At 35.7% G+C, this 24,498-nt stretch overlaps 1 protein-coding gene across 2 annotated transcripts in view; it reads right to left on the bottom strand.

The window, feature by feature from the left end:
* Positions 1-21,358, bottom strand: part of LOC113494039 (frequenin-1) — a 178,569-nt gene extending 157,211 nt beyond the window's left edge. For both annotated transcript variants that reach the window (XM_026872164.1, XM_026872165.1), the window contains exon 1: positions 20,381-21,358. The gene's annotated coding sequence lies outside the window, so the exon portion shown is untranslated. The remainder of the gene's footprint in view (positions 1-20,380) is intronic.
* Between the last annotated feature and the right edge of the window lie 3,140 nt (positions 21,359-24,498).

Raw genomic sequence — 24,498 nt, 5'->3', positions numbered from 1 at the left:
GATGACACCAATTAAGTCACCAGTTCAAATGGAGATTCACCTGCTAATGTGGCTGAATACTTGAGAAATCCAATCAAAATTCATTCAATTGCACCGACATTCTCAGCTTGAAGATCGTTGGTCCACTGGACTTCAATTACTAAATAGATGACCGAGATATTTCATCAACGAACCTACTGAAATAGTTAATTGAAAACACGTTAAGTAGTTAAGGCTTTACAATTACTTACCGTCCAATGAGTAGAAAAAAGCATCGTATGGGATTTTTTTGTAACATTTAAGATTTACTTAAAAATTAAGCGGTTGCAATAAAAAAAAAACTAACTGAGAAAATGTAAAATCTTTTAAAGGAAGAACATCTAAATTACTACGGATTAAAAAAGTACGAAAAGAATGTCGTCGAACAATTTCATTCCATTATCGGTCGGATGTGGCTGACCAACTCCACGCTGTTCTCTGCAACGTTCTGTTTTGGGAATACTCGATATTCGCCAGAATCGAATGCTAACAACCTATCTATTGCATTAGAATATTACTATCTTTCACGAAGACCGTACGGTATTGTGGCTTTGATTGCCTCTCTCCCTTTGGGAAATAAAACGTTACCATACATACATGCATGGAGTTCAAAGGGATGAGACTTGAAACACAAGTTGACAATACACCACTTAAATAAAGTCTTAAACATTGCTACACTAATATATATTTTATATGTTTGTATTAAATGTATATAATTCAATTGATAGTTACCAACCCCTTGGCCAACGTTAACTGACTACGAAAGAGTTTCAGAGGTTTCTCTATAGTATGCTCATTAGTAAGCGCAGTTCCTTTGAGCAAAGCGGATATCGGAAATAGACAGGGAAACCGCTATAATGGGGAAAGAAAAGAAATACGCTCTTAGTATACGACTGGAAGTCACACAAACGAACCACGTTTGGACTTGGAAAGTGGACCTCACAATGCCGCGTTTAGTCAAAGAAATAGCGGATACTTACTGCTGCGGCTTCATCCGCTGAATACTATTCTAGATTCTAGTCTATAATAATATTGGGAAAACGAGAATTAAATTTGCTTTTGCGACAATAGACTGATGCTTTTAACGATTTGATTTTATGTGAAGATTTTTACTTTTTCCAGATAAAACTTGACTTAAATAAGTCAGGTCAACACATCCACACTCATTTTATTACTATAAACGTAAAGCTCAATAGTTTTCAAGTAACACGAGTACATTTTATCTCTTCTAAACAACAATATAAAGTTTTCTTCACATACCCGTCACTTTTCCAATGCTACTAACATTAATTAAATTACAAAATGTAACAGTATATTCTGCGAGCGTCTCAGAAGATTCACTTCACATGATCGCTGATCGGTGACCGAGAAATCGCATTCTCCTGCATCATCATACGACGCAGTGAACTAAATAACTTTAACGAAGATTATTTGTTACAAATAATGATATATGTAAACGTAGAAACGTTTGCGAGGATGCATACACGTATGTTTCTTCTGAATCAGATTTCTCTTAAAACGCAATACGTGTAAGCTAACAAAAATAATTCAGGGTTGGTTCTAGTGGGTACTTGGGCAAATTAACACGGGGAAACTATTCGAAAGGGTGCGGAATCCATCTATGTAGTACGTACTGAGCGGGCATGTGTTGGAATGTTTGTTTCTTTATTACGGTGTGGGATAGACCATTTGTTATTGAGAACTATGGGAAGGTTGCGCTTAACTGGACGTTGGAAAATGCTGAGTTGTTGGTACCTTTTGAAGGAGAGAAAATGGGGTGACTATTGCGGATTACGGACGTATCTGTGTAGGATTGGAATTGCTTTAATATTTGGGAAATAATATTTCGTCGCTAGATTTCCAAACCAAAATGAAGACTTACATATTTTGCTCCACATTATAATTGGCGTTTTCGTGCCAGACTTACAAATTTCAGAGAATAAAGTTATTCGCATACAATTTGCATCAAGTGTTTATTAAAGACGAAAAGCTAGTTTGCTTAGACATGTGTGTTTTAATAAGATATCCTAATGACGATCCAGGGAATGAATGATCACTATACAATTCAACTTGCATGATGTAAACATCACATATAAATCTATATTTATGGTAATAGGCCATTTATGCGGGTTTTATATACGAAAGAAACGCGTACGGGTACTAAAACTCATCCTGAAATATTAAGGGGACCGCTAGTACGGAATTTTATATTTTTCGGTGACATTGCGAAGATACTTATATTTTTTTTGACGTGAATAAAGTGTATCGTATTTTTCAGAATTTTTTCGGTCCTTTCGTTGTCGGATTATGGAACAGTAACTATTATGTGGATATAAATTTTAACGTTACTGGATTATCTCTTTAGGTAATTCTCAATTGAATTGGGCTGAATAATTATTTTACTTTGCAATTTTGCAAAATTGACACTTCTAAACGCTTCTAAAGATTTCTTTGAATATTATTTTAATATTATAATATTATTATTTAATTAGTATAATATTATTTTCGGACATCAAGCGTTTTAATCCAAGTTTACAATAGCCTGATTCAAATCCCCTCTCATTTAGAGAAAGTTGTGAGAGGGTTGGCTTCCTACCAAACAGTCTTTTCACAGGCTTCTTCCTCGTGGAAGGTAACCCAAGATAGTGCAGATATCGGTTCTATAAACCAACTTAACATAACAGTAGAAACGAAAAAGAAAGATCAATAACTACAAATAGATCCGCAATTGGAGAAATCCTTTTCGAGTGAGTTGAAAATACGCAGCAAATACCAAAAATTATGAATAAAACCGAGGTCGGTCCTTCAACATGATTCCATTCAAATAACAACCCTTTTCTGATTCCCACAAAAATGACGTCTTTTGAGAGGCGACGCGACCCGTCCGGTATCTTTAGGTTTTATCATTTTGCGTGAGCCGCAATAGAACCTCGAGTTTGCGTCGCCGCCGACGTGTTGCTTTTATGACGAAGTATTGTTAGAGCAACAACGAACGTCTATACTTAGATTTTTAGCCAAATATAAAAGTATGTTAAGATAAATTCTTGAGAAATTTAAAAGAAAAAAATATTTAAGTGTGAGAAAAATGCAAGAAACCTGCTCTTACAAAATGAACGAATGCTCCGAGTTAAATCTACATAAATTTTCCCTTTCTAACGATCAAGAGGTTTAAGGTCTTGTTTATTTTGGTACCGCTTATAAATTGTGTTCAGAAGATTTAAGTTTCGCGGGGGTGGGGGGGGGGGCTATTATACGTTATTCATTCATGGTTCTTGAAATGCGGAGCGCGTGCCGTTTACGGTTCGAACGCGCACCAATACAGCACGCGTACCCTTTAGACGCACAAGTTTGAAAAGGATGCATGTAGCAAGCTTCGCTCGAGAACGAACCGTTCCGTTCATGTGAAAAATTCCTAAATATTTAATAGTCCATTGAACTTGTTTATTTTTTGTTTAAATCCTTTAGCAAAGAGTTCACAATTTAGAACAACTTAAAAATACGTTCCAACGGATTCCAGCTCCATGCGGCCCAGAATAGAGAATCGTGAAAGTATTTGGGGGAGGCCTTTGCCCAGCGCTCCATGGTCAAAAACCTTATCTTTAGCAGTACAGTTTCATTAAATTGTAGAAACAAGTTAGAACTATCCTCGTAGACTCCGATACAAATAAAACAATGGCAGCCCGTCATTACCGGTTGGTCTTGGAAAGTTCCTAGTTATCACAGATGCTCTAGATTTTTCTATAAAATGTATCTTTAGTTAGCACTTAGTAATTGCACAATGGACCGTTTCAACGCTTACTGATAAAAGAAATAAGGAAAATAAATCTTTACGGTATGATTAACTGGGACGCCTGTATTGACAATGACATCACTTTTTTTTGCTTACCTTTTACTTTATGAGAGGAGGATCTATTAAATTTAGAAATTGTAATATTTTTATGTCTTTATTTTGCAAATTTACAAGTAGTTATTTCTTTAACCACACCTCTTTCCAAATGTTATGTTCTAATAACGATATGTCCATCAGTCGTGAGAGTTTAATCGAATAAATAATTACGTCATTAAAAGTATGAATAAGGCTTTGTCAAGGAAAACGACCACTGAGGTGTGAGAAAGCTTCGCGCGGACGGAAAGCGCTTACTTAGGTGATTTCCGATCAATCTCCGCCACCGAACAGTTATTCCGGTGATCATTTCATCTCGTGAGCAAGCCAAATTAACTGTAATAGTGAACGTGATTTCATAAGCAATCGTCCTTTGAGTGTTCATTCGTCATTAATTGGCTCCCTCGCCTCGTAATCATTCCAGTCTCTTAAGACGAAGATTCACTGAAAAATGTTCTTGACTAATATCCTTAACCATTTTCAATAATGGCGTTTTAATTAACACGTTTCTTAAAGGTCAATTTAATTCTAGATCTAAAAGTTACTCTACTAATGTAATGAAAAACAATATAAAGAGTTCCAAAGGGCAGGTTCCTGCATTCTAAAATCCTCAATTGTACCTTTGACTACCTGGATCGATCGAGTGGAAACAAACTTCAATAGAACTACGGACAACGATAGCTTTCTCTCAATCCAAACGCCAAGACATACCCTGAATCGGCGACCCAGTGAAGTTTAATTTCAATAGGCCATTCTTAATAGAACTTCTATTAGGAATGAACGAAAGAGACACAAGAATTAATTAAGTCCGTTGTCTACTTTACGTGACCTAAATTACCAACTATTCAAATACTAAGTGCCTACGAAGTATAGCTGCCAAGCTACCATACATTAAATTGAAGTAAAAATGTACAATCTGCAGAAATTGTTAGGTTCATCGATAATATAAGATTTATTGAGCTCTTGTAGTAACATGGGTGAGGACCCTTGTCAAACTTACTTGTGACAATGTTAAGTTTACAGAGATTGCGGAACAGTGTCGTAGCACGTATCATATTAATTGTTATTGATGTGACGATAAGTCGCTCCGATGAATCTTACATGGCCCGCTAATAGTTCATGCGTGAGATATCCGTGCATTTGTGTGAAAGCGAATAATATTTTTTTCTTATATAGCTCGTTTTAAATCTCACAGCTGGATAAACACCTCTCCCTTTCTCTTCCAGACCTCTCTATATTTCACGATTTCTTTAAATGTGCGCCCAGCGTATTTGACCGTCTATTTTCATCAAATAATTCATGAAGGTTTTAATCAAACGATGGTTCCAAAAGAGCAGCCGAAAATGTTTGCAAGTACCAAATAACTTTATAACTGTCTCCGCACTAATAGTCTGTAAACACGGCACCCGCTTCATTATGATAATATGTTATTAAAGGGGTTGACTGCACTAAGTCATTTTCAGACGCAATTGCATTCATAAATATGATTTATTACGAACGTGCTATTACTTCAAGGTAATTATGTATCTATTTTAATTGCATGCAGGCAGCGTTTCTAGTCTAAAGTAATAAAGAATTCATACGAATGGTATTCAATTCTCCTGTTATTACGAGCATGAAATATTAGTTGCGTTATTGTTATTGACAGGGGAACTTGTATATAGTTACTTGAAAGCTGTGTTAGCGATAAGCATATTTTAAAAATGAGGATGAAATTGAGCAATCGAGCTGTGAGGAAAAGTATTTCAAACTATAAATATGAAAGAAGTAAATTACAACACTCTTTATTCATAAAATTCCGTTCTTTTTCAATAAAATTGTTTACGAATACTGTAAAGAATGCAGAATCCTTATTTTCGCAATCCTTCGGGAACGAAAACAATCCTTAATCATTTTTCTTAATTAAACACTGATTTAGGGTTATGATTTAGACGCTGCTATTGTTTCGGGACCCTCTTGAGAAATACCTTTAAATTGTGGAACACGAACGCACTTATCTCGGAGGTTTCATATTGTGTTTCAAATAAAAATAGAAATAAATTGTTTTAGATCCGGTACAAAGGAGAATGATAAAGGCATAGAAGATTTAGATAACGATAGGGCAGGCCTTCGGGGATATACGGGGAACAAGGGAGGTTCGGAGGCGTCATGGCCCGTGTAATTAGGCCGTGACTCGACCGACCTCTTGCCCATCTGCGCGGCGGGCCCGCACACGCCGGAGATGCTCCCCTTACTTCACTTTTATTTCAACTTTCAATCTCTTTTCGTCGCTTCAAACCTAATGACTTCTACATTGTAAAATTCCCCTTCCGTTTTAGCCTTTTTTCTGATGACAAAGTACTCAAGTTCAAATATTTACGAATGGCTTGGCTAAAAACGTCTCGGTAAATAAAAAGTAGAATTCTTGTTAATTTGAATTTTTTGTACAATTACTAAACGGTTTTAGGTTCCCACACCCTCAAAGCGTCATTAAAGCGCACGCCACATGTGAATTTGTACGTTTAGGTGACGTTTTCAAAAGACGTTTAACTAACGATTAGGTCAACAGTCGTCAACTTAGGAGAAGTTATGCACAACCTATTAAACTACCATTTACCTTCCTATTCAAGTATTTACAATGTTTTTTGTTGTTGCTCAAAAGTCATTGGCAACGGTCTTTTCTAGAAATTTAAATGAATGAAAATTATCATCTTCCAAAATAAACAATTCATGAAAATTTATAACCGTCTTTTAAACACGCGGCCCCAAACTCAATCCAGTAGTCAAATAAAAAGCTCAACGAAATTGCCTACGGGAAATGTATAACAATTTTTATGTATTGGGAAAATGAAAAATTGGAGGGGGTAATCATTGCAATTTCATACCCCGGGCATGTGCCACCGCCGAGCCATGATTTACTAGTAATTCATGAGCGGGCTCGGGTGCACGTCCCGCATACACGGATTATGTGCACACAAAATTTAAGCAATATTAAACGAGTATCATTATTTCAGGTACTGGGAGCCTTGGTATGACAGATGAACTTACATCCAACTTCGTGGAAAATGACATGCAATCTGTGAGCGACAATAACTCAATACGAGAACGACAGGTGTTTTTAAGTTAAGTTTTGAGAGCTTAAAAAGAGAATTTTCCGTTCATTAGTTTTATTTACTCTCTTGCCCGAACTTTGATGGTCAATTGCCACTGTGCAGGTTAAATCTCTACAAAGAATATTTGTACATTTGAACTACAATCTTAATACGAGGCACATCAGTACTCTACACTGTGCACTTCACCATAGTCTGTACCTATCTCCTAATTGAGGTCCACAAACTTACCGAGTTCAAAAGTATCATTCTAAGCTTTCCGACAATTTGCGAGGAATTCCGATGTCGGCTACGTATATCATATGTATCATGTCGCGAAGTGAAAACCTGCAGTTATTAATGTCAAACGTCTTGATATAATGCCGGAGGTTTTATTCTCAAAACTTTTATTTTCGCGTGTTTGGTAATGATGCGTGCTACTACTATTACCTTTGCCTCTCATTTTATTAAGGTTTTTTTTCTACATTGAAGTTGAAATGTCAGATTTCAACTTTAAATATATTAAACAGAAATTCTTGAAACTAATACCGTATCAGTTTTGTTCGGAAAATCGATTCGATGAAAACAATAGATGAAACCGACGCAAGCAAACACAGCTATATCACTAATCACGCTTCTCATAATTCCGGCTTACAACTAATAAATTCAAAGCCACCCACACACCTAACGAACTTGACATTCCTGGAAATAAATTCCTCATGTAAAACAAATGCATGACGCTTGTCCTCGCATTGTTTTTCCAACACAGAGTGAGCTATTTTAGTTTTAGCTCTGAAAGGCAAATGTTTATCCAGCCCCTGAATGCACCTGTTTCACAAAATCAGTTCGCCCACTCAAGTGACCCTGATCTGAATAATGTTATTACTAATTACGACATAAAATTATCGCAAAATTTTATACTACAAAATAACATGTTATTCGTAACTTCATTATTAACACAACAGAAAAAGCATTGAAAGAAATAACAAAGAAGAAAGACATTTAATTCGAACAACCTTATTCGGCTAGGTAGCCCGCTGAGAAACTCAAATCCCTAGATCGGCAAACAAAGAACCCATTTGGGCGATGCTAGTCGCAAAAAAATACGCGTATTTCTGAGGCAGGTCGGCTTCAATACGTCTTGGCGGAGAACACCGACATCTTACATAATGTGGTGATTTGTATGCAAGTCTGTTTGTTATTGTGGACCTCCCTTACATGCCCCCCGAGCCTACGAGAGCACAAGCCCTATTGCGAACACAAAACAAGAATACTACACAGTAAAACAACCTAATTTGATTCCGAAGCGCTAAAAATGTCGTTGCGTATAGAATAGAATGTTTACTCCCATTATCTAGAAGTTAGGACTATATTTTTATCGGCCTAACTTTTATCATGACATTAAGGAATAACTTACTGGCCGTGCTTCGTGCGTGACGTGAACATTATTTATCGTTTCTCTGGCATCGCGAAAACAACTTTCTTATATCATTATTTCAAACACAATAAAAATATAGATGTAATTGTCAGACCGACTGTTGGTACGTTCTCTACGATCGTTCAGATAAAACTGTTACATATAACTAGAAAATACTTAGAAAACTTCAGGTGTATGGAATTATGATCAATGAATTGTGTTTCTTAGAACAAATCATCATTTTATTCGATTCCATTAAAATGTTCTGAAAAGTGGAGAACATGTCTTTAAGCTTTGTGTATGTAGCCTATTTGTGTCTTTCTTTAATATCTTGCCGTGTTATCGTACGGGGTATCGTTGGCATACTTAGGCAATTCACAGTGAGCAACGCGGGTTATAGAATTAAACCAAAACCAAATATAGGTTTGATAAGTAATTTTTGGGACAACCACAACATAAGTCTTTTAAATTGTCTACGTGTGGATCTATTTTCTCTATTGCAGATAAAATAAACTACATTAATAGTTTTTGTATTATAAAATTAATGTAGTTGCCTCCACAATTTTCAAACTAAGCTACATTTTAACGGTTTTACCTGAACGCCAAATAATTATTACAGCGTAGGTATTTAGTCGGTTATGCATCGCCGCATAAAATATGCATGAAATAGGTTTAGCCTTAATAAACCGAGGAATCGGAACGGAATTTTATCGATTAGAATCGGAATATAAGTAATTAATATTGATTGCAGCAGACTTTATTAAATATTCAATACCTAGGTCTCACAAGATAGCAATTAATGGACATTAAGGTTAATTTTTAATAATTTATAATTTATTTCCTATCAGGATTTTTAGAGCTAGCCCTGGTTTTACGACTGGTAAAACGTAATAACTAAAAGATTTTTTTTATAATGTCTATATACGTTCACACATACATTTTGTATCCTTTACGTTTCTACGACTAACTCAATTTGAACAATACGTAAAAAAAATTGAATGAAAAATTTTCTTTGCAGTGTAGATACTAACATTTTAAGTTTAATACGATATCGTATTAACTTATAAATCGTGGCAGGTACCAGTGTTCTGCAAAAAATTTCGTTGACAAAAACAAGTGTTCACATATAAGTATCTTGCTAATATTATCTAGCACGGTTCTATCCACATGATATCGATTAACCGTTCCTAATTCTCGAGTAAGTTGGTCATAATTCATAACCGCCTATTAATGTCAATGATGAACATTGGCTTCCGTGATAAAATGCTACATCGGCCTATCTGCGGCAGATAATGCCTTAATCATCGCACTTACGGCGATAGAGGCCGTCATGATACCATCTACCTGCACCTTGGGTTTCATTACCCCCAACCCTTAAAGAAAATGATTTTAAATTAGAGGAAGAATAATTAAAAGCAGTTATTCGATTCGTTTGCAACAGTTGCCATTGAATCTGTGATAAAAAATGCACATCTCTTTTTAAAGAATTTTTAGCATGCATTATCGTTTCATTTTTAGACATATCATTAGTACTTAAAAAAAGGACAATAATAAAAATAAAACGTTTAACATGTCAATCGCATAAAATCCATATACTGAAAGGAGAATTGGACGATCATTCACAATTTAGCAGATTTATAAATTAAAAATACGCTATAAAAGAAATTAAGCGTACTGACCCATCGAAATCTCGACAGTCCGTCAACAGAACTAAACTTAGGATGGTGGGCAACCACAATAATTGGTTTGCGGTCATCAGAACGCTGAGTTATTCACCTACTCAACCAGAAAACCACTACAAAAGGGCATTACAACTCCATTGCATCACAGAGAACTACTTAAATTATTTTAATTATTCGTTTCCAAACAGTGCGATTATAGAGCTATCAATAAATCATCATCATTCCCCTGCCCTTATCCCAATTATTATTTGGGCGCATCATGTCTTCTTCCATACCTTCCTATCTGACGTCATCTCACAAGAAACATTCTTTTCAGCCATATGGTCTTTCACACAGTCCATCCATCGTTTCCTTGGTCGTCCTCTTCCACTATTTCTATTCACATCCATACTCAACACCTACCTCACCACATGAGAGCTATCAATAAATACTAGTTTCAAATAGTAAAATATTCAGCTATCGAAATACTGATCATGTATCGAATTAACCGTGAATACTATCATCGTTATTACCATAAAATATTGATGTGTTTAAGTAGCTAGCAACTGTATCCAGCAAATTCGGTGACAAGTACCATAGTGATTAATGGATAATGTAAACACAGCGAACCACTCATTAGCAACTCTATCATTTATGTACGAGCTGGCATTCCAAAAATATGTGGAGATCAATCTCTCAGTTAGATAATAGTAGGTTCGTGATGAAGGTATTCAATTTCATCAAAAATATTTATTTTTATATAATCTAAGAAAAAAAATGGATTAAAAGAATCTATAAACCCAATTTCAAGTGTCCATTCAAATTTTATCAAAATTGGTCAAGCGGTTTTTATTGTTGTAAATTGCATTGTCATCGGGTCTGAAGCTACCCTGAAATTTCAGTCTGCTAGCTTGTCGGGGGGAGCCTTAAACTTAAATTGCAATAATGCAACCGGAACAACATACAAGCAAGAAAGTGAGTGTAAAACGTGGGAATAAATGTTCATATATAAATGCGGTAAGATTTCGTTGTTAAAACATTTGTATGAAGATCACACTGTCTGGCAAAGGATTACGCTTAAGAATGGCGTGGGACCCCTTGTGTGGTTCATATTGCGAACACCGAGCCGTTCGCCAAGAAAATGATAAGTTTAACCTCCAACAATCGTCTACCGTAGGTCTTGGTAGCTAATATCCAACGAAATGAACTCTACTTAGATCGACGAGTTTATAAGACTGAAAGGAAAATCTTTACAGTGGTGTTATAATAGTAGGCAATATGGCGAAATTCCACGGCCCTGTAGCCAGCCAGCTAGCGACATTTTATATGATTTATTGGAAAATATGTATTATACTAGCTGTTGCCCGCGACTTAGGAAATAGGGGGTATGTTGTAGATGAATATTTTGCAAGAATATAAAATTGCAAATAAATTGAGACGTAAGTTATCGTGTCGTTCAAGTTTTATCAAGCTGCATACAGTGTGCAAATTTAATTGAAATAGGGAGTAGTTTAAGAGTCCATCGCAGATAAACAATGTGACACGTAATTTATGTATATAAAAATATTGAGTTTATTTATCATACTACAAGACCCCGTAAGACGTGCGTCGTGCGTGTTACAACCCTCAAAAGATACATTTACGGCGCTGCGACTTTATTTTTTTCTTAACAATTTTTAAAACGTATTGCCAGAGATATTTATTAGATTATTAATATCACAGGACAGATAATTATAGAGCGTGAAGTTAAGTGCATCATCGCAGCGAAGTAAGGCACTTAGGCTGGCTATTACCAAGGCGCAGACTAATTAATACCGATATTAATTTAATTGATATACCTAATTGTTTAACGATATTTCGTGGTACTAAAAAGTTTTCTTTGATTGAAATGACATAATATTTTCGGCCTATTCTTTTCTTTCAAAATTTTATATCATTATCTTATCTTTTTAAGAAATTATTCATCTACAATATTGAAAAATAACTTTTTATTTGTTTATTTATGCATAGTATTTCAGTTTTATTAATCGAGCTACTTAATAATCTGAAAAGTGAACTTCTAACAAACAAACGGGTCTTAAAAGAGGGTCTATAGGAGGGTGATGTTAAAAAAAGACCGATCGCAAAAAAACACTTTTCACTATACTTAAAGACATTGATGGTAAAATGCTGCACAACAAATAAAACAGATTGCACAATTTTCTTAAGAGAAAAATGTAATTACAAGTTTGACGAGTTTAAAATGAATTCTAGTCTAAACTAATTGCCTGTTAAGGCGAAGTCTTTAAGTCGTCTTACAACGTTCATGAAAGAAAGAAAACCGATAGAGCTGGCCCTTAAACAGATTTATTCTTTTGTTTTTTATTGTTCTTTGTTATTGTGTTTGTTGTATTTACTTGAAATATGTGGTTTTGTTTTACGTACTGCGGTTTCTAAAGTAGGTTGTATATGTGGATTCGTGGAACAAAGACTAATATTAACGTGTTAGTGTGTTGCTGAAGACTTATCTTTCTCTAATCAATGACAGCATGATTTATTTATTTAGTCTGTAGAATTTCTGAACAACTAATGCATGATAACATAATTCTCCAGGAAGCATTTGAAAATAAAACTAGCACTTCATGTACATTCAATTACAAGTCACCTCAGCTTACACAATTAAAATTAATTCAAGATTTGATTTTAAATCAAAATAAATATATCAATTAATTTCAAAGTTTTATTTGATCAAAAATATACAATGCACACCTCACCACATGAACATCTCAGACCGTCAAGTTAAAAATATAACTGAACGACATTTATAAATACGATACTTTCTATCACTCACAGTTTGTACGCAACTTCTGCCCTGTATTCTTTTTAATATAACACTGCATTACATTAAACACCGCGCATTTTTATCATCAAAGTGAATTTAAAAACACAAGGTATTAATTTCCGCAAATCAACTATGTACTTACAGTAATGTCGCGATGAGTCTGAGAATACCTGTCAACGCCACAGCTGCGACATGTCAACGCGAACTATACTGTACTACACTACACTAGGGTACTATTTGCAGCCTTTAAGAACCCTCTAACACAAATTCATAATTGAATTTAATGACAACCTCCGTGGTCGAGTGACGTACGCTTTGTTTCAAGGTGTCGCTAGCTCTGAGGTCCCGCGTTCTATCCCCGGTCGGATCAATGTAAAATTTACATTTCGACATTGTCTCAGGTCTGGGTGTTTGTGGTACCTTCGTTGTATCTGAATTCCATACCACAAGTGCTTTACCGCCTTACATTGGGTTCAAAATAATGTATGTGATGTTGTCTGCATTTATTTATTTACTAGCTGTTGCCCTGTTAGAAGAAGATATAAGTTACGATTTATACCCATCCTGATTTTTTCACATTTTACATTGTATCTTCACATCTATTAGTTGCAGCGTGATGGTTTATAGCCTAAAGCCTTCCTCGATTAATGGTATATTCAACACAAAAGTAATTTTTCAATTTGGACCAGTAGTTCCTGAGATTAGTGCGTTCAAACAAACAAACAAACTCTTCAGCTGTATATATTAGTAGATATACTAGATATAGATTTAATGTGCACTTATTCTTCAAACTTTTATTCTATTCCCCGTATTAGTTAGACACGTGTGTGCGACAACGCTATCAAACTCACAACTTGTGCGTAAACAACATTCGATCTAATTATAGATTGTTTTAATAATATACTGTAAGTTATTACCATTGATAAGCACATTAATTCATAAATAATATCTGTAGTATACAAAATGTCGACAGAAAACACCTCTTCAGTTCTTTTAGACAGAAAATTGGTCTTAGACAGAAAAAAAACGCGATAAAATGTTTGCAAAAGAACCGCTTAGATCTTCAGAGAATGCACCCTGAAAAATCTATTTGCCGGTTATAAAGAGATATAAACAAATAAAAGTAACGAGAGGAATAAAGGAAGCTTGAAACACGTTCGGTTATCAAATTATACGGCATCCATGCATTTTGTGTGAGTCGTTTTATGCTAAAGGGCATCGAAAAGATAAAAATTTATAGACCATTTGTATGTTAACTTTTTAGAGTAAATTTCTGAATAAGCAGAAGTTACCTTTGTATTAGAAACAGGCGTGGGTGGAAGGGTGAGCGATAAATCTTCGGGATAAATTCGTTTAATACAATAGGAAATGACGTCACTGAATACCCATTGACTCCAACCGATTTACCACGTCTTATGAAATTAAGATGACAATAATCATTTTCGCTACCACAAGTTTACGAATTTAAGGTCAAGTTTACGAATTTAATTTATTAGTCTCCTAATGTTAATGTTAAAAACAATAAACAGTGCAATAGAGGGTATCAGCACACGTGAGATTTTTTAAAGGTGTGTAAATGCACGTCTCATTGCTACAGTCGAAAACGAAACGATAACCCCGTTTAAAAGGTTCCAGTTTATCAACAATTTAAATAAAAAAATGTTTTATTCAAAAATTGCTTACACTTTTTTCCTACTGAGAAAACAAATAGTTATTCATTAGATAATAGTAGCGCCGTATTTAAGGAGTTCATATAAAACCAAACCTAGTTCTATATAACTGTTGTCAAGTAGAAATAGATAACCTCAAAAGGTTATCAAATTGTAACTGACCGTACTTATTGCTACGGAATTTTTAGGTTCGCCCGATACACTAACACGACGTCAGATGTTGTAATAAAATATAAAATTTATGAAGAGTCTGGACATAAGACAATCATTGCGGTGTATGAACGAGCTGCCACTATGCGTGGAATAGTGTTGTCTCGCTTAAACGATTTCAAAAGACCCGTTACCTAGAATACAAGTAACTTATACCTAACTTGCGTTTAAAGAGTAAAAAGTTAATAAATTTTAAGACAAAGATTGTGCTCTATATTTTGAAATTGTTGTTTTTTCTGAGGCAGGTTCAGCACACTTCAATAGGCTTAAAATCGTCATATTATAATGATTCTGCAAAACCACCAGTGTCCCCCCTTCCCCCTGGTCGCTATAAATTAAGGCCTATTCATATCGAGCTTCCATTACCACGATGGATGGCTACCGAACGACATTACATGAACAAATACAATGCTGAGCGATCACTAAACATCCCTAAATATTTATTGCTTAGATTTTCTCAAAAGAAAATTCTCATCGGTCCATAAACCGTACCTGAGTCCTATCCGTTCAAAACGGTGAAATCTTTCAAAGTTCTAATAGTGTTTTGATCTTAAAAGAAAGATAGGTTGAAATACTTGTAACCTTTGGACCCTCTACAGTCAGCTCAGCTTTACTTAATCCGGTAATGCTTCATCTTATTAGACAACCCCGCTCTAGGATCTAAGGTGAAACTGTAACACTAGCGATAAAACTCGGTAAGCAAAGGGTTTACTCTATCCCGGCTCGAGCGAAAGTTTATTAAATTAAAAATCTTCTCATTTTAGTTTAAGAGATAAAAACTATTGAGTCTATATTGCATTTTCAATTTCCATATCAGTTAGTTGCTTTAGAAATAGTTTCGTCGAAATGCGGTGTTCAGTAATATCCATATTTTGCCCGACGTGGCTATCACCGGCTGTCATCCACAACGTACTACGGATATTAGGGAATACATTTAGCCGGATAAAGCCCGTACTTTATTATAAACTGTGCACAGTGAGTAGGCGGCTAATACAAGATCCGGTTTGTGGTAAATGCAACTTCCTGTTAGTTGCAGTAAAAGCATTCCGCCGAAACCGCTGAACATTTTACACATTTTAAACTTGACACCGCGAATCTGACCCACTTGTTTTGCTTTACTTGGTTTAAGTTTTGACTCTCCATGTTGAAATGTGGAAACAGCAGAGTCTCGTAGGTTTACCTGCATTGTTTTCGTTGTTTAACACTGACACGAGTGAAACATAATGTTAATTCACTCAATAATCTCTGATAGCTCATGAAATATATCTCTAAGTTTACGTCAATCTTATTAAATATGCGTACCTAACTATAACAAACATCCGTCCTTAATCGCAAATGTTCAATGTCATAGTATAAATAAGTAGGGCTTATAAAAGGAGGCTATATTTCCTCCCCGCTTATTAAAAACACAATCTTGATAGAGGCTCTTCTAATTGTGTAGTACTGCGGAACTGACTCTGTATCGGTCAAGGCTATCTCTCCAATTAATATTGAAATGGGAAGACAATTTGTACCAACGATTGAACGTTGCATTCCTCAGTATTCGTATATTGCATAAGATCTAAAATAGTTGTGCAAAAAAATACAGTTTCAATAAAAATATTTCTGAAACGGTTATAACGAAGTGGATAAAAGTCCGACGCTGTTGCTTTTTGATAAATAAAAGTGATTTCACGTGCTGTGAATTAAATATCAGCAGTTTAGCTATTTCTATAGGTTTCCAATAAGTAGTTAAAATTAAATTGAAACGCGAATGTTTGCGTTCGTAAATGAATAAACACGGTTAAGCTAAATGCAATTACTAATTCATGTTCAGATCTGCATACCCTGGAAAACCGATAAAATTACTGAACAATAGTAACAACAACGACTTAGGAATCCATCTATACGGAACGTGTCAAGTATGTAGGTACTTAATAATGTAAAGCCGTCAGTGATTAAATAAAGACAGGAAACTCTTGACGTTATTTTAATTGGAATCTTACATCAAGGTTTAATTTGAAAAGGAGAGTTTACGTCGGCGAGGGTCGCAATAATCACGAACCGACCTAAACCAACAGCGGCAAGTCGGACGCGGCTTCCGAACGATCTAGCTTCGAGTACTTCACGCTGCAGAACCGACCATCAACCAAACCCTACAATTTAATTCTCTCTTTCCAATAAATAATCTATCCAACAACTCACAAAGATACATCGCAATCCCGCACAATATTATCCTGTTTGTATTAAACACTCGGTTCCAGTTTTAGTTTATTCATACCATCTACTGTAACGATGGCGCCACGGGAATGCAATTTACTGCCCTCCGCGGAGACGTTCAGAACTTCTAACCGTAAATATTCATTAGACTAAAACTTTTCTATCTCGCGTTATTCACACGCACGTGTATCCCTGTCACCGCTAACGTCTAGCTCAGTTTACTCAGCCGTAAACCCGTAATATTCATGCGCCGCCTTTGAGTACACGACCGACACTAGGCCCCGACAATATCACGATGTACAAACTTAAACATGACACATTATCTACTTACATAACTTTAGCAAACAATTTACACAAATATTCTGCCGAGCGCTAAATGAAAATGTTGAAGTAATGAACGCTGAACACTGAAAAATCATGTGCTGTGCTTAAATTTCGTTCCACTTTGCTACATCTTGATAGTCTAAGTACGCAGAGACAAGGTGTGTAATTTGTAATTGAAAATGTTGGTACACCGAATCATCGATTGTCATTAATTTGACTTCACCGAAATCAAAACCGGCCAGAATTAATTGGTTTATTTAGTGAAGCATAGACGATGGAGTTTGAGGAGAGCACACAGCTACGAGGCTGGACCCCTCCGCCCTCCACGCGGACAGTGAATATATCTTGTGAAGACGTGAGTAACTATTTGGTCCCAAACTTGTTTGTATAAAATAGAATCACTTTCCATTTGTTTTACTTTGAGCTTTAGGTTATACCGCAAGTATTTTTAAAATAGCGTTTGATGCAGTTTGTGCGAAAATTGAGTGCTGAACTTTGTATAAATCTAGTAGAATAACTGAACTGAGAAAACGCAGAGATCTTTCAAGGTGTTTTAAGTAGAAACTTTCGTAAATCGCCAGTAAGAAATCGACTTATAAATTCAGTTCAAAAAGATTTCTATATTTCAGAGAATGCAAAATGGAAAAAACTAATTATCTCAGAATTTTACACTTGACAATGTATAAAAGAAACCATTAGACCTAAAATCATCGCCTAAGAGCTTTCAGTATTCAGAGGCGTATATACAAACAATAAAGATAATATCGATATGAGTACGTCGGTACATTTCGTGTTCAGTGGTCGGGCTGCGGGCCGCACTGAAGCAAGCTGCCGTCCCGTACCACTGCAAACTGTAAGCTGTGGTTTCAGCCATTTGACTGATGCGATTAAACTCTAAACTGATGAATTCCTAACCAATAAGCTACTCGCAGAACAAAGCCCTTCTATGATTTAAATAAACAATTACATATGCACAATAAAATTATTTTAATATATTGTCATTTGACTCGAGGCAAATGTTAGGTATAACGATTGCTAATAAATCAAAAAATTTTCGACCAAGACATAAGAACAATATAAAATATAACAACTTAAGGCTGGAGATAAAATACAAAAATATTTCCTTAAACTGAAACCTATTTGGACGGGTAAATGTTTCAGTGTATTTTCGCAAATGAGCCGAAACATTTATTTCAACCTTTTAATATGTTTATTCAACATTATAGGCGGTCATAACGATGACTGTGGCGTTAAATGTGACCTGAGCTAAACAATGGTTAATTCGGGTGCAAATATAAAAGATTTAAAATGATTTATTTTCTTTACATAAATATAAAGCCGTCGGGGTTTGTACTATTCTTACACGTGATGTCTCTTAAAACGCGCATTGCAGAACAAAGGAACGTAAATTCGATGACGTTCAATCCGAAAAACTAAAAAGGTTCGTGATAACCGACCGTCAGAGCACTGCACTTACGATTACTGATCAGATATCATCCGATAACTAAAAGCATGTTTATCGGCAAACCTTACCTACAATATTTCACTCATGAAATTTCCAAGTTACTTCTATTTGCGTCATTTGAACACACATGCACATACACACATCAATTTAACTGTTTGAAGGATTAGCTTGCGGTAACATAAATGCTACCTGTACCTAATCTCACTCACCGTTAACCATTCGACCTTTTCCATTCAAACAATGCACGATTATTCCCGTTTTATTCAAAATGTTTTGTTGACCACGCAAAGCGTTCCATCACGTTTTGTACTGAGATTAAGCATTAGGAAATAGAATGCAAAGCTAGTTTTTATAGTAACTGATAAAAGCATTCCGCAGCGAGAGAGAATTCTTTCAGCTAATTTTCAGTTAGAAGCCGCGGCCGACGGCGGCGGAGCTTTTAAACGTTTTAACTACAAAGCCGATATAAAAGTACTCATGTTTTCGTTGCTTAATGAAGAACGAAATTGGGATAACAGAGGAATTTAATCTCCTTCAGTATTGTACATATGCAGGTGTCTCTGATCGCTTAAAGTTCCACTCGCGAATTGAACATCTGTGCTCGGAATTAAAATCCTTTGCCTATTACTATTAAAACACGACACGGTCGGAATGTTCCGAAGTTTACAATCAAGTTTTATAAAATGGAGATCTTGACGGTACGCATTCTGAATAACATTTGCCTAAATTGTATTACGGAGACGAAATATCGCTTTAATAAACTACGTTCGCGTTTTCTGTGATCGAAACTCTCACTTAATTTAATATATTGTTTTCAAATTATTAGGACCATAATAATCAGAATTCCTGTACTTTTATTTTTAGTATTGTATAAAACATAATTTTAAGTCAAGTTAACAACAAGGAATAAGCCCGCCGTGGTCGTCGTAGCTGCTACGAGGCTCTACACAATATACGCTTTGTAGGTCCCAAACGATAACTGTTGCCTTTACGGGATAATATGTCGTAGATACATCAGTGAGCATACAGGCCGAGCATTAATCACGAGTCTGCCTCCATGGTGGAGCCGCGCAAAAATGATAGCCGCTTTATTAGACCTCTACGAATTTATAACACCGCTACGAAATTCCGTAGACCTACGAATCAACAATAACTTTTCTAAATATTTATGAAAACACTCTAAAATTCACTGCTCCCGATAAAAACTCTTTAAAAAGTATGTTTAAAAGATAAATTGTATATTTCGGATACAAATGTGCGTAAAATTGCGCATTTAGCTAAAGGCGGCAAAGTGTTTTCGCCAGGCTACTTAAATAAAGCACTTTACTTTTAACTTGCAACGTAAAACTCGTTGATTTCTTTTATATGGAGGAACGTCGAGTAGTCTTAAAAAGTTTTAAAATGTTTAAAACTGCCGGATGGTGTTCAATAGCGGAAAATAAAATATTTTAACACTTTAAAACACAGTTATTTTTTCATTACCATAATTGGCAATTAAATCGCCCAGCCGCAAATCCTAAATCTAATGAAAAAAAAATGATGGCAACAAAAGCAATATGAAAATGTTATATAACATAGAGTGTAGCAGAGCTGATGAAAAAAATAAACAAGTAACAAATTATTGTAAGTAAACAAATGGCTTACCGCCTTCGCCGGGAAGTTAGAAGCCAACAACCGAGAATCAAAGTTTAGATCTAGACTCGAAAAGTGTTAAGAACAAAGATAACGGTAGGAGGTCGGTAGCGCGGGTCGGCGGGAGGCAACGCGGTCGGCGGACAACTCGCGCGCGCTCGGAGTGGAGCGAATGCGGCGAGGGTGCGAGCTCGTGTGCGCGACAGGCAGGTCCGCGCTCCAGGGCGGCTCGACTTGGAATCGGCGTCGCCCTCCGCCACGGTTATGTAACACGCGCGGCGTAGCGCAGCGCGGCCCGGACCCCGCACCCCGCTTTTAGGGAAAAGATGAATGAGTAAAGTTTCCTAACGGACGTTAGACCATGGATCGCGCTCGGCTTCAGAACGGCCCGCGGTTACATAAAGCTCCTCGGCACATGCGCGCTGGTCTCTCATCAGGCTGCTATCGCTGCATCATGAGCGTGCGTGACTGCCCCCATGTCCCTTAGCGCTGGTCGCGTGCTCCCGGACCACAGAATCCCTATTCGCCCCTGGAAACGAGCGGCATTCTCTTTATGCACAATTCTGGAACGTACCACACACGGACTCTCCTCATTATTAGAAACTAGTAGAACTATGACAGTTTATCTTAATTTGAATGTAACGGCATTTTGGACCCGTTACATAGCTTCCAGGACAGGTTAACCCTTTGCCCTCAATATTATTTTAAAATGATTAATTAATTAGAGTTCATATGGATCCCACGGGACTATACTTTAGGAAACTTATGCAAATCCGCCATACGGCCTTTACACCGTAATACATAATATGGCTTTAGGTGTTCGGGGTAATAATTTTACTGTGGTATTAAAGTAGACCGTCACCGTCTCAGGAGACAGAAACCCCTAATTACATTCTACCTAAATAAAGATGTCGAGATTACGTCACCATAAAATCACATTTACGTATAGTTTTTATCTTTCTATTTTTCTAGTAACGTGTGTATTCAGTTGTTATTCAGTTAAACAGATTACCTATCCGCAGGCTTTATCGGTGAAGCGTAATAAAACGCTTCGATTGAATGCTTATATCACATTATGGTAATTTTATCTAACATGATAACTATATGACCTGGTTGCCACTGAGTTTGCTAAGGACGCACTAAAGGCCGCATATTTGATTACCGTGCGATGTAAATACGGAGTGAAGTATGGAAGTAAATTTAATATTTTTTTCTGGGTCCTAAGTACCTATCTTATTTTATTTCTTTCAAGTCCTAATGGCCTTTGGAGTTGATTTTTTAAAGTTTGGTCACGTTTGTTGGAGACATCATTTATATGCAGTTTTGGACAGCGCGCTCTGTCGGTGAGACAGTGAAATATAATTTAGTTTTAAAAGTTTACTGAAGTTCGAAACAAACTGAAGTTAACTAATGTCGTTTGCAGTCGCTTTCTTCAGTGTTTTTTCTTAATTATTCGTATTTTTGTAGTGTCTTACTTTATTAGGTAACTTTATAACCAGGCGTTTGATGTTTTTTTTTTATCTTTAAACTATGAAAGTATTGTAAATATTCCAATATTAACTTCTATGTTAACTAGCTGTTGCCAGCCGCTCCATCCGCTACAAATCTGTATAACTATCTATATACAAAATTTCATCCAAATCCGTTCAGTGCTTTTTGAGTAAAAGAGTAACAAACATCCATCTATACTTACAAACTTTTGCGTTAATAATATTAGTAGGATACTTGTATCCTCTTCATACGGTGTTCTTTAGTTCTACGTGTAAGATATATTTTAAAGCAATTCTTTCCTACTGACATATTATGACGCATTTAAATTTAAATATTCTAAAATATACCCTTATAATTCGTCTGTTGCATCTTAGTATTAACACCCCTTTAAACTGCAGGGTAGCGTAATGCATAATTATCTTAAGGACTTCAGTGGAAGACATTGCACACAACTGGTGCAGAGCAGCACATACACAACAAATTCACAAAGGAAATTTTGGAGTTAGTAAAGTCAGCAAAAGAATTCCGTTGCCATCATATTAACAAAGTAACCAGTTATTTTAAAGACTAGTAAAAATTATGAAATATTAGTTATAAAAAGTGTTTTGTATGTTTAAATTATTCTTAAGGTTTGCCTATTTTGTTTTATAATAGAACTGTATCAAGTTTAGTTTCGAAAATCGATTTGTGTTGAGTGACATCTAGTGCTGACCTTACCTACGGACGTAAGTGCTTAATGTGTACTATACTAAAGGAACTTGATCCAACAACAGTATTTTCTCACATAAACAACAAATGAAGATTTAGTGACGTCACTTGTCAGTACACTTTTTTCTGACCGTTGTTCAACCACTTCCACACAGTTCGCCATTTTTGATGGGTTTTCCTATTTTGTTAGATTCAATATTTTGACTCGCCTGTCGGTCTAGTGGTAAGCGAATCTGACTGCTATACGGGTCATAGGTTTGATTTCCACAAAGGACAAATGTTTGTTTCATGAGCACAATGATTTTTTTCTGTATCTATGTTTAGTCTATCTTTAGTATGCATGCTCATTTAGATAAATTGTATCAATTGTCTAGTCATATTGTATTCAATTCTTAAAACAAATTTTGCTTAGTTTGAGAATAGCGATGTCTTCAAATCGCGGAAAACAGATTTTTTTAATTATTTGTTTTTAACGATTACATTTTTTAAGATAGACCTACATTCCGATTTTCCGTTTTTTCCTTTTCATTCCTCGGCTTTCGATTCGCAATGAATTTCAACCAGTAAATGAACTATTCAGATTCAATTAAAAATAAATAATCCACTGTGTAAGTGGTTTAATAACTGGTTTTATTTACAGCCATAGGTATGTTTGCTAGATTGCCAATACAGCAGTTGACTGAAGTGGATGACGAGAGCTGAGTTCATCAAAACTGGATGATTAAGATTTTTTAGGGCTCCGTATAAATTCTGGAACCTTCAAGGTTCCGCTATTGGTTCGTCCGTCTATCACCAGGCTGTAGCTCATAAACCGTTGCTTCTAGCGAATGCGGAAAGTGAATTCAAACTTTCATACGTTCTCAATTTGACAATAATTGATCTTTTAATTTTGATTAAGTATCTAAATGTTACTGTCGGATAAATAACAGAGTATTTGCAAATAATACCTATCAACAAACTGTAATCCTTATTAATTATTGTTATATTTTTCACTTGTACGAAGCTATTCCAATTCATGTATATTTTAAAAACATAATACACTGCGTGCATCCCGAGGAGCCAGTTTACTAACTTTTTATGCTTCTTTTATTTCGTTCTTTATAACCTTTGTAAAACTTTTCTATTGTTAATAATAAAAAATATATATGTTAGTTCAACCGCATTTACCTACTCAGAGAAGACTACTCTATAAACTGGGACGGAGTCGCGGATACAAAATAAACTCGCACAGTGAAGCACAAAACAAAATGATATCTTCGTTACATTGTATTTGTTGTAAACGAAATGTTTAAAGTTTACCATTTAAGTTCCCCCATTTCAGGAGCAAGTTGGACCTCTGTTGAAAGTGGGACACGTTTTGTGTGGGGTCAGCCGGCTACATGCTACCCTTACGACGGCACTCAAGCTGCACCTGATCCTCAAACATCATTTTTATGATCAGGCAGGGATATAAGATGAGTAGGAAACATGTTTACAGAATTGTCGTGTTATGTTGTATGGTGCTACAATATTCTGAACTCTGTTTTTGCGATGACATCGTGCATATTCTTATTTCTATTATGCGTAGTTGGGATTGGAATTACGGACTACTCTTCTTTGAGGCCGAATCGATCGATTTTACAAAGAAAAAAAAATATTCCCGCTCATTCATCTTCGCAAATCTCAATACTTATTATTTAAAAAAAAAATACTAATTTATATAATAGTGTTTTAAATATGTACATATTTTTTACTTCATGAGAGTGATCTACCAAAAAAGCCACCGTACAGAACACAGACAGAATTTCTAAAAAATGAAATGAAATGAAATCATTTATTCTGTAAGTAGGATATATTATCACTTTTACATGTCTTCTTATTTTTTTGAGAACGCTGGAGTCGACATTTCCTATCTGACTACCCTGAGAAGAAATGTCGAAACAAACTCAAGG

The sequence above is a fragment of the Trichoplusia ni genome, chromosome 5 (assembly GCF_003590095.1).
Source record: "Trichoplusia ni isolate ovarian cell line Hi5 chromosome 5, tn1, whole genome shotgun sequence".
NCBI lineage: Eukaryota > Metazoa > Arthropoda > Insecta > Lepidoptera > Noctuidae > Trichoplusia > Trichoplusia ni.
Note: the sequence above shows the minus strand (reverse complement) of the source record. Positions and strands in the feature narration are given on the sequence as shown.